The sequence below is a fragment of the Ailuropoda melanoleuca genome, chromosome 19 (assembly GCF_002007445.2).
Source record: "Ailuropoda melanoleuca isolate Jingjing chromosome 19, ASM200744v2, whole genome shotgun sequence".
In the NCBI taxonomy this organism is placed as follows: Eukaryota; Metazoa; Chordata; class Mammalia; order Carnivora; family Ursidae; genus Ailuropoda; species Ailuropoda melanoleuca.
Window position 1 is genome coordinate 13,783,334 of NC_048236.1, and position 12,088 is coordinate 13,795,421.

Consider the following 12,088-nt stretch of genomic DNA (forward strand, 5'->3'; position numbering starts at 1 on the left):
TTTTGATCACCTCATCCATTGTCACCCATTGTCATTCCCTCTGTTTTGAGTAATACATTTCTCCCTATGATGTACAAGAATGTACTGGAAATCAGTGCCAGCTCACACTGATGGTCAATAGGTGCCGAGGGTCAAAGTGACTTATTTTTACCCATTGTGTGCAAAGTGTGGCCTTAATCCTCATTTTTCCCTTTGTAATGTCTTAGTACATTAACAAGGGCGTTGTTCAAAGTGTTTGCTTTTTCTCAACATTTCTACTGACTCAAAATCAAAACTGATATATTAAAAAAACGAATGGCGCGAAGACAGCTGGAGGGGTTGGTTTATTTATACTTTCACTTTCATCAATGGGAGGTGTAGAGCTTGAAAAAAATTAATATAAGGATGAGGTGAGATTTTTGTTTTATATTTGGTCAGCAGGGAAAAATAAGTTAAAAATATTAGTTTTGAAGGCATACTACTTCAAAAATAGTCAAGTTTTTCATCAACACTGTGTCTTTACCACTGAATAACTATGAAGGCCAAATGGGATATGGCTTGCTTTTAAGGAACAATTTTATCATTTGCCTTTAGAAACACTATGAAAATGTTACATTTGTGTCCTGCACATTCATACAAGAGAAGGTATCCTATGATTTCAGTACACTACATAGAAGATCAGTTATTCTCATTATTTTGACATCTGTTAATTATACCAGAGAAAACTGTTTTAAAGCAGTATTTATAAATTACCACATGCACACAAAGCCCTGTGACATTTGAATAAAATTGTTACTTGGCAGAAGTTAACATTTAATAACGTTTATGGGGGTATAGAAACCTACACATTTTAAATCACTGTTTTGCTGCCTAAAATTAGAAAAATGATTTTGCTAATGATATTTTGTCTGTTATTTTACCAAGATATTACTAATTTCTACCTATGAAAATATACTATGGGAACACTTGTTTTACACAATAATTTTATATCCATCAAACTAATTTTTTTCCAATAAGACACTATTGTTTAGATATTTTCAAAAATTCTGGGGCATCTGGGTGGCTCAGTTGTTAAGTGTCTGCCTTCAGCTCAGGGCGAGATCCCGGCGTTCTGGGATCGAGCCCCGCATCAGGCTCCTCCACTTGGAGCCTGCTTCCTCTCCCACTCCCCCTGCTTGTGTTCCCTCTCTCTCTGTCTCTCTCTCTGTCAAATAAATAAATAAAATCTTAAAAAAAAAAAAAGATATTTTCAAAAATTCTGAAAGAAAATAATTTCCAAACTGGAATTTTATAATAAGCCAAACTATCAATTGTTAAGGGTAGGATGAAGACATTTTGGAACATGTAAGCTCTCAAACATTTATTATTCATGCAACCTTTCTTGGGAAGTTATCAAAGAATATGTTCTAAGGAAATGAGGGCACAAACGAAGAAAAAGGAAAGTGCAAATCCATCGAGCAGGTGATCCAAACAGAAGAGAGATGAAAAAGTCCACAGTGAGGCTGAAAGCAAACCCAAGGGCTACAGGCCCAGAGAACAGCCCCAGGGACAGAAGACGCCAGGAGCTATCCCCCAAGAAATGTTGATAATGATGGACAGCCTGAGAGGTAAGGACACTTTAAGAGAAGATCTATGCTTCTGGAGGAGAGTCTGTGAATAAATAAGAAAAAACATAGGGAAAAAAATGATTTGTGGAGTGTTTTTCTAGAACACTAGAAAAATACTACAAATATTATGTGGAATCCAAAAACAAAACAAACAACAAAACAGAAAATGACTCTTAAATACAGAGAACAAACTGGTGGTTTCCAGAGGGGAGGGGCAAAATAGATAAAGAGATTAAGAGGTACAAACTTCCAGTTATAAAATAAATGAGTCACAGAAATAAAAAGTACAGCCTAGGGAGTATAGTCGATACTACTGTAATAACGTATGGTGACAGAGGGTGACTAGACTATGTGGTAAGCACTGAGTAGTGTGTAAAAATGTCGAATCTCTATGTTGTACACGTGAAAAGAATTTAATATTCTATTATCATACTTCAATTTAAAAAAATTATTAGCTCCAAAAGAAACCAAAGTTATACAAAATAAGACATGTAATCATAGCATGTTATGTGACTTAGTGTGAATAAATTTTACAGGAGAATAATCACATAAGCAACGAATACTGAACTAACTTATTATATAAATATATGAGAGGAATGGGGGAGGGGAAGTTGTGTGATATGTATATACTTGCATGTGTAGCACCTGTAATGTCCTAGGCCTATTCGAGATGGAGCTAGGAGGGCTACAGCCTCTCCTGTAAATGGGAAGTCAATAGCAAATAGCTAACACTTCAAAAACCAGAACTCTCAATATAGTTACGTTCCTTAGAAATATGGAGACAAACTCCAAAAGAAATAGCTAAGAAAGTTGAAATGGTTGCCTACATGAAGGAGAAATTGGGTGAGGCATGCTATATTTTTATAATAATTTTTGTGGAAACATTTGACTCTGAAAATGTATAGAACTGAGAATAAAATATAAAATTTTTTATAAGGAAAATATAAAAGTATACCTATATAGTCAGAATTCACTTAATTCTAGCAGTTATTTAGTATTCAACTCTACACAAGGGAAGAGAAATCTTAAAACACAGGCTCAAAATATCTTGAATAAAAATCTATAAGAAGTGGTAAATAACTTTTAAGGGTGATCAGTGACTCCTTTCAGAATCTGATGCAAATTAAGATCTCTTTACCAAGAAAAGGGAACTCAAGATTCCAGAGAGTTCCAGACTTCCTGAAACTCATCCACAGATCTTCTGGATATCCACATATCACAATTGAAGAACACTTATTTTGGAGAAAATAATAAATATGCAGATAGCATGTCAAAGCCTTGAAATGGGCCATATGAAAAGGGTTTCTTTACTCATCTGAGTGGCATGCATAAAGGTAGCCATGATCACAGGCAAGGGGGTGGGCCATTGCATCTTCCATATGGGTCTCCTGTGCCAAGTAGATGTCAAATAACGCTGGACTTTAAACCTCTGTGAGTGTTTCCTGCTCTCAGTGGTTTTAAGACTAGAGGGCAGTATTTCTTTCGTGTATTAAATAGATCTCTTTGTTTCAAAACTAAAAGAAAGCATTCTTGGGAAATTTGATTGCACAGGATCTCCACGCATTTCCTGTCTATTAGCAATGCTTTGTTTAGTTGGAAAGTGTAGGGCCACAGTTTCATCTTCTGGACCCAATGTGGCCGTAAAAGATTAAAGAAGCCAAAAACAGATTCTTTTCACATTAAAAATGATGAAGGCCCCATGGAATTTGGTATATGAATGTTTGCACTTAGCATAGAAAGTCTTCAAAACACCACTGAGGCAAACCAGAATTGGCCAGGAAAGCATATTTTCCAGATTTTGAGTCATTTGGAGGGGTCCATTTTAGGGTTTTTGAGACATATTATAGAAGACATGCACAGAAAAAAAACAACAACAACAACAACTAAACCAGTAAATGAAGAAGACTTAGGTAAAGTTTTAGTTTGCAGTGGCTTTGAACCAGTGAGTTTTCACAAGTTGTACAATGACTGTCTGTTGCTAAGACTAACACCAATCACTCTCTTCGGTAACCCGTGATTCACAGGAAGCCTGCTGCCAAATTACAAGGATGCCAAATAACATTAGTTACAAAATGCAGAAGAAAATTAAGTTGCTCTTTTCTTCATGTTGGCAGGCCTCCCTACCTGACAGAAATTAGTAAGATTTTGCCAGACGCTCACACAAAAGTAAAGACACTTTATTTATTTTTCAGCTGTTTTAGAACTGGTCAATTGCAAAGCTATCCTCTCTTCCCCCACCCCCCACAGCCTTTTTTTTGTTTTTGTTTCATTATAAAAACTTACCTCAGAGAGTATTCATTTTCCATATTTGGGCCTTTGTTCAATTCGATTTCACCAAAGCCCTCTCAGTTTCTTCGCTCTTTCCAAAAAAGGCCCTCGTGAACAGGAAAATTTAATACAATTGGTTTTCACTATCAGTTATGAGACTTGCCTTCTATGTTTCCCACATGAAATGAAAATAAAGAATCTAAAAGAGATTTTAAAATGAGAATTAAGAATAAAATTTGGGGGGCGCCTGGGTGGCACAGCGGTTAGGCGTCTGCCTTCGGCTCAGGGCGTGATCCCGGCGTTGTGGGATCGAGCCACGTCAGGCTCCTCCGCTATGAGCCTGCTTCTTCCTCACCCACTCCCCCTGCTTGTGTTCCCTCTCTCACTGGCTGTCTCTATCTCTGTCAAATGAATAAATAAAATCTTTAAAAAAAAAAAAAAGAATAAAATTTGGGGGGGGGATGGTATATATTAACCACATGCAATGAATCGTAGGGATAGGATCAAAAACATAAAAGTGTTCAGTGCCTAGGAGGTGATTTCTCTAATGATAGTTCAGAGGAGGGGACTTTAAGAGGCCCAGTACCTGTAATCACCATGACCTTCGGAATTATGAGTCTCTACCCAAACATGCCATCTCCCTAGCCCACCTCACCAGCGCACGTGGCCTTAATTGAAGGCAAACTAGAAGTGCATTTTTTATTCTATTAGTTTCTTTCTTTTTTTTTTTTTTCCACTGACCTATCTCACTACCAAGAACAGGACAATTTGCAAAGGGATATTAACGACACTTTTTACATAGTGAGGAATGGCGATTAGAAAAGTAGATGAAGGGGCGCCTGGGTGGCACAGAGGTTAAGCGTCTGCCTTCGGCTCAGGGCGTGATCCCGGCGTTCTGGGATCGAGCCCCACATCAGGCTCTTCAGCTATGAGCCTGCTTCTTCCCTCTCCCACTACCCCTGCTTGTGTTCCCTCTCTCTCTGGCTGTCTCTATCTCTGTCGAATAAATAAATAAAATCTTTTAAAAAAAAAAAAAAAGTAGATGAAATCCTTCACCACTCAGAGGTTCTGTTTTCACTAATGTCATTAACAGCCCCTAACCACCAAAGTTTTCCCCTGCTTGTCTTATTTACTGGTCTGCTAACTGAAAGATGGATGGGCCTATCAAACTTGAAGTTAGAACCCTCTCTGGATAGCATGACCAAATATAAATCTTCTTCAGCTCTGTAATCCTGGTGCTTTCAAGTCTTCCCTAAGTCCTCTCTACTTCAAATATTTAAGAGACTGCTTTGTGCCCGTGGACCCATACACAAACACTTAGAACAAGTCAAGAACCCCATTTTACATTTCTTGTATTTCAAGAGTCTTTCGTTGGTCGCCCTCCAAGGGCACAGCTGAAGCTCTTGGTCGCCTACACTAAACCCTGGTTACATCTGAATACCTTGCTTCCTCCAAAAAGCCAAAGGCTTCACCTCTTCCACCACAGTCCACCTCTCTTTCTATCCATTGGTTTAGGACTAGTCCTGTGATGCACTGTTGGCCACTCACTCACCAAGAGAGGTCCACCGGGGGTCACACGGGAAAGATGCGCTCTTAAAAAGACATGCAGAAAGAAAAACAAAAAAAGACCCATACTTTCTCTGGGAATATTGTCATGTCTAGAGGTGACACTGAGGATTTTTGTTGCTTCTCATTATCAGCTCAAAGATAAAGCCAACCTTCAGTGGATGATAGGGCCAAGAAGCAAAGACAAAGTGTAACAGATTATGCCTGAAACCTGCCTTCCCTCAAGATGTCCTGCAATTTGAGTTAATGAATCCTTTACTGTTCAAGAGAGTTGGGTCTGGGTTTTCTGATCCTTTCAGTAGACTGCAGCCTAACATATTCAGAGGGTAAATCTGAAGGACCTTCACCCGGAGAATATCCCTTTGGTTTCTACTCTTTCCTTTGCTAATATTCTCAAAATTCCCACTCTCAGGCTATAATAAAGAGTTAAATAAATCAAAGAGAGAAACATCCCTAGACCAGAACACTCATAAAATTTCCCTTAATAACATCTAAAATAGGCCAGGTCTCTGAAAAGATCTCAAGATATATCCTTGGGGAAAGTGTGAAAACTAAGTTATAATAATTTCTGATGATATAGAGTAGGGCCCGTGCAGAGTGAACTTGCGGCCAGTAACCCCCCAAAACCATTTGATGTTGGGGGTTTAAAGAAAAAAGTGACAACAAATTCTTAAAACAAATACACAAAGAACTATGCAGACATCATAGAAATAAGGATGAGGTAAGGAGACATAAATTGAGGCGGGGGGAGCAAATGTAACACAAGACTACAGTTCTCCTCCGCCAAGAGTACTTAATATACGTTGCCCGAAATATTTCCCTTATAAATAAATCATATTTTAAAACTACCAATGCATATGGGCAAAAAAAAAAAAAAAAACTTCGTCACCGGTTGTGTATTATCAGCGTTCAAATCTACAATTCCTACTTCTATAAATAGGCTACTGAATGTTGGAGGGGTGTCTACAGAGAGCTAGAGCTCCTCAACTTTCACGGACACCAAGGTTTTACTGAATGAACTCTGAGCAGGGATTAGAGGCCCCGCAGTCAGAGGCAGTACCAGGCTGTCGTGGGCATTCGCCAGTTGCTAGGCCAACACTCAACACATCGAGTTAGGAATAGAGCACAGGGATCCAGCTAGCTCCCTGCACTTTCCTGCAACATCTGGGAGAATGGCATTCTGCTTTATTTTCCAAACAGACAGAATTGACTCTTCAGATGGAATTGATAGAAAGTGAAAGACTGAGTCTAATGTGGTAAGAAGCTGTTAAAAGATTAGTATTGGCTTTTGGTGGAAAAACAATTATGCTGAATTACATACGCATCTGCCACACACTCAGCAAACGATCAGAGAAGCCAGATTGTCCTCACGTTTTACTTCTTGGACCCTATCCAATTTTCAAATAGAATACCGTGCTCTAGTTATTGCTTACATGCATTTTCTTTAAATAAACTTCGAACAAACTTAGAAAGCCTGATATTGTTTCCTAAAGAAACTCTTCTTCCCAACCACTTACCCAGCAGGAAATAAAAGTATATGTACCGTCTACTTCTGAAAACTGCTTTACAGTTTTCAAATTTTTTTAACAGACATTTGTTTGATAAAGAGTGTTCATTCATTCATTTGCATTATTTCATTTGGTTAAAAAAAAAACAAACCCCAAGCTTATGGTTCTGCTTAGAGCAATTCTACAAGGATAAAGGGGTATGCATTCATGTTTGCTGTCCTGTTCATTCATTCATTCATTCATTCATTCATTCATTCAATAAGTATTCATTGTCTATGATGTGCCAGGCACTGTTCTAAACACTGGAAATACAGCAATGGGAAAAAGAAACAGACAAAATCCCTGTCCAAGCGGTATTTACATCCTCAGAAACACAATGTAACTTTTTTACATATTTCCATTGACTTAGAGGCCCATCAATAGTGAATAGCTTAGTTTTTCCGTGTTACATTAGGGAAGGAGATTTAAATAATTACTTGAAGGAGCAAGACCCCAAATTTAATACACTGAAATAAGTGACTGCTTAACTGTATAGGGAAAGTTTATTAATTCATGAAGGAGAAAAATTAGGCTCCTTTGATGTATTTCTCAAGTGAGAGAGTAGATTTTCCATTTATCATAAATCCAGCAAAGAACAATGAACATCACAGAACTTCTTATATCCATTTCACACACAGAATCTGTCACACACAGATTCACTTTGTGCAGGGCAGAGTCCATTTGTTTTCACTTGAATACTTACATCAACTCTTGGAGTTGTTAAAATTATATTTTACAGATTGAAACACACACACACACACACACACGCACACGTGTGCATGCACACATCTTAGAGAAATGAAGGTGCCTGAAGCTAAATTTGTCGTGAGGTTTCAGGAAGTTAATAGATATGACATGCTTACAACAGTGCCTGACAAAGAGCATTAGATAAATATTACATATTACTATTATTTCACCAGATTTAAAGAAGAGAAAACTGAGGCCGAGAGAAATAACTGGTCCAAGGTGCAAAGCTGGTTGGTAATCAGCTCCCTCACAGAGTGACTGAAGTGGGACCTGGGCCTGATCTCCCTGCCTAGTGGTCGGTCATGTCCAGTCCGTCCTACACACCATGACATTAGAAAGCCACCATTAGAGTGCTATTTCTATATCGTGTTAGAATGCATTTGATTTAGGTGGCAAAAGTCAAACAGGTAGTCTAACACCCACTAGTCATAAGCCTAGCCACTTGCTACTTTAGAAATGGGGAAACAGCATTCTGATAAAAATAGATGTAGGCTCCTCCTTTTTGGGAGGGAGGGACAAGGTCGTAAGGACAGACAGTCCTGGGTAGAGTGAAGTTCTTCCCCTGGGGAGCCAGCACAAGGCTAAGGGCACCCAGAGGCTGGGAAACACCAAAGATCAACATGCCTGTTCTGACATTTGCCTGGGGTTTCGCTTCTCTTTAACTTACCACACATAGTTCCTGGGCAGCAGGCGAAGACGAGAAGAAAACCTCACAGCTACGTGACTCCCGATGGTTCCGGCCCCTATTGGTGCACAGATCCTTGAATCCTATATATATGGAAGGGTCAGTGGCGAGGGGACACAGCTGAGGCACAGGGAGAAAGGAAGAGAAGTGGGCGTCCTCTCCTCGGGAGGAAGACCTGTCCTTATCTGGGTCAATTCAGATACGTAACCAAAAAACATCTACTTGAGTGCTCTTCCCACCCCTGTATGTCACCACACTGCAAAACTCTTGTCCAGACTGCTGATCCTGTCTGAGCTCCATGCTCCCAGGTGCTCTTTAGTCACTGAAACATTTACCCAGCGTAATGGAGTCATGGTTAGTTAGCATTATTACCTCTTTAGACAGACTCTGCTGGATAAGGTAAGGGAGCTTTTTTAGGGAAGCCCTGAAGTCTAAAAGCATCTCTTCCGAGGCTTGGTGAGAGGCTTTTCACAGCATGCTCCAAGAACAGAGCATGCCGACATTTACAGTAGCCTCTGCTGCGACGGTCCCTTCCACAAGGCCTTGTAGAAGAAAGTTCTTCCTTATCTGTGGCTGGCTCTGATGGTTACAGATGAAAATGATGGTAAACCGAATGCAGTCCCGTGCCTCCTCAGGGGCTCTCAGAACCTCTTCGCACCACAGGGGACGTTAGAGCTGCTGGCTGGCCTCCTGGAGGTCCCTGTAGATGGGAGGTCAGAGTTGTACCTTTACATGCAGTCTGACTATTGTCCCTTTGCATCTTCAGTCTCTCGTCTTCACACTGCAGACTCAGGCCCTCTCCTACATCTGGTGCCGGCAAGCCCTTTACGATTTCCCCCTAAAAGCTGCATGTTAGAGAAGCTCCGGCTTTAGTCACAAACCCCAAAGGGCCCTAGAAAGCCAAGGAAGTGTGTCAAGGATCTCTGACCTGCGGTATTATTCATCACGGGCCTGCTTCGCTGCAATCCTTACAGTTTTAGAAAGGAATCTCATTGGGGCGCCTGGGTGGCACAGCGGTTAAGCGTCTGCCTTCGGCTCAGGGCGTGATCCCGGCGTTATGGGATCGAGCCCCACATCAGGCTCCTCTGCTGTGAGCCTGCTTCTTCCTCTCCCACTCCCCCTGCTTGTGTTCCCTCTCTCGCTGGCTGTCTCTATCTCTGTCAAATAAATAAATAAAATCTTAAAAANACCTGCGGTATTATTCATCACGGGCCTGCTTGCCGCTGCAATCCTTACAGTTTTAGAAAGGAATCTCATTAAGAGGCCAGAGAGAATCATCTGGTGTCCCGTGGGATCGATTTATTGGTAAAAAGGCTAACAATGGGAGAGTTATTAAATTTTCTTCATCCGTTATTTAAAAGATGCAAAAGTATTCAGCAACCTTCAAATGCCAAAAGCATATACAAAAGTTTAAAAGACTCCATTGCCCTCTGCCTTGTAAGCACACCCATGGTCCAGGGAAGCTTCTGAACTCTCGAGAGGACTGTGCCTAAAAACCCTCCGGGGAGAGGAGGTGACAGATGCCCAGAGACCTCCTCAAGAACCATTTTCCTCCGACAGCAGGAGTCACAGAATACCAGAGCTGTGGGAGGTGACCTTGGCACGCTGGTCGTCGAGTTCAAGAGGAGGTCAAGAGCCACGCAGGGCACACCACCCAATGCCTGTCTATTTGTGGAAACATAATGAGTATTTTCGTCAAAGGACGACTGTAAACCGAGGAGAATCGAGTTAGCAGTCTTGGTGTTTAAAGGGTTCATATCATCCACAAAGTAAGCACAGAAGGGAAATTTTACAAATAAGTATTTGACTTGAAGGGAGATGGGCTGAGATGACAGATGAAAATGGACTCTGTGTAGCTCTGAGTTAGGTCACAGTGCCCAAGGTGACGGAGAAGTCGCACGGCTTCCACAGATGGACAAACCCTGAAAAACGAGCCCCCGCTCAAGCAATTCATTTACTTTCCAGCCGACCGCAAACTTGCCCAGTAAGCCATGAAATTGTGTCTGGAGGCAAATTGCGGCCAGGCCCAGGAAGACAATTTATCACGTTCTGGAAAGGCTCTTAAAAATTAAAAATAGGAGAGACGCTCCATGGAAAACTAGATACTTCATTGTGTGGTGAGTCTCATTAGACTAAGAAAATAGCACCACTTAACTTTCTATTTACAGGGCAAGGGTTGAAATGAGGACGAAGGACCTCCAAAAAACTAGTTCGAGAGACTCTTCTCCCTGATGTTTTCAGATGATGGCTTTGTGCAGCAAGGAGCTAGCTGGATAAGTGACCAGAGCATTGAGCAGTTGTTTCTGCATCTTCTAGACAGGAATTATACCTACTCATAAAATTACCTCTGTTTCCTGACAGCATCTAATCCAGAATAAAACCCTCTTTCCTTGAACCCTCACCAAAATCACCTAACACAAGCGCAAATCCAGTAATAAGTCCTTTCTAACACCTCCTTACTGAGATAACCCACAATTCCCTGAGGAGTGATGTTGCCCTCCCTGGAACAAATTGATAAGCCTGAACTTTCTTCTGCCACAGGTGGATTCCTGGTGGTCTCGGACAGGGAGGCATTGTCAATGCAATAATAGACCAAAGTGCCAGGATTATCTTCCCGTTCAAACCGAGGCAGGCAACTCCCTTTCACTGTGTACACACACCACAAAAAAAGTTAGCTAATGTGGGAAACTGAGTCAAATTTCTCTCTTTCGAGGGTCACTCCTAATCATTCTCTAAAACAGGATCAAAAACCATTACTCAAATCGTATTCGTAGGCTTTTTCCCTGTATCAGTCTCTAAGGAGGATTCTAGGCCATTCTTCTGCTCTCCTTATCCCACATTCCCAAGGAGGAAAGATGCTGACTGGCTTGATGAGCTCTGGACTGTTGATTGCACAGAGTCTGGAGAGTGGGAGAGCAAATAGCAATCAAAAGATTCATGGAAGTTGAAATCAACCTACATGATTGTTAAAGTGGGGTAGATGAGCGAGGGAAGAGAAAGTCTGCATCGACTGGGTTTAGAGGAGCCAATTTTGGAGATGAGTCTGGAGTGAGAGAAGACTTGAAGCAACTGCAGTAGTAGAGAACTTGGATGTGAATAAGATGAGGAAAAAGAAGTTTCAAGAAGTTTTCCTGTGCTTTATGAAAGTACCACAAATCCCTCAACCCTCGTTCTCCTGTTTGCTTTCTTCAAACAAAACCAAAGCAACTTAATCTTTTGGGAGAGATAGCAGGAAAGATTTCAATTTAAGCACGTGTTGTTGTTGCGAGTCTGTTTTTTTTTATGCCTCAAAAAAACACCCACCCTAGTGACTGTGCCACACGACAGTGGAGCATTACAGGTTCTATTTAAAAGTTGGCTCAAGGGTGCATGGTTTTTGCCCACATCCCAGACCTTCCCCTCACCCCACCCCTGCTTCTTGTGTCCATATCCACTGTGGCACTCTCACGGAGAGGCGGAAAGGCCGACAACATCAGACTGCTGCCATTTTCTAATAGTCTGGTCTCCCCTACCAAAATGTGGTCTCCTTGAGGACAGCAGCTGGACCCGACTGACTTCATCCCTGCATGCAGTGTTGCCTAGCATGGGGAAGTCCCTCAGCATCCTCTGTTTTATCAAGTAAGTGTCATCCAGCCTTGTGTTCTAGCCATCGCCACCTGGCTCTGTCACTGATAAAGCTTGCGAGGGAC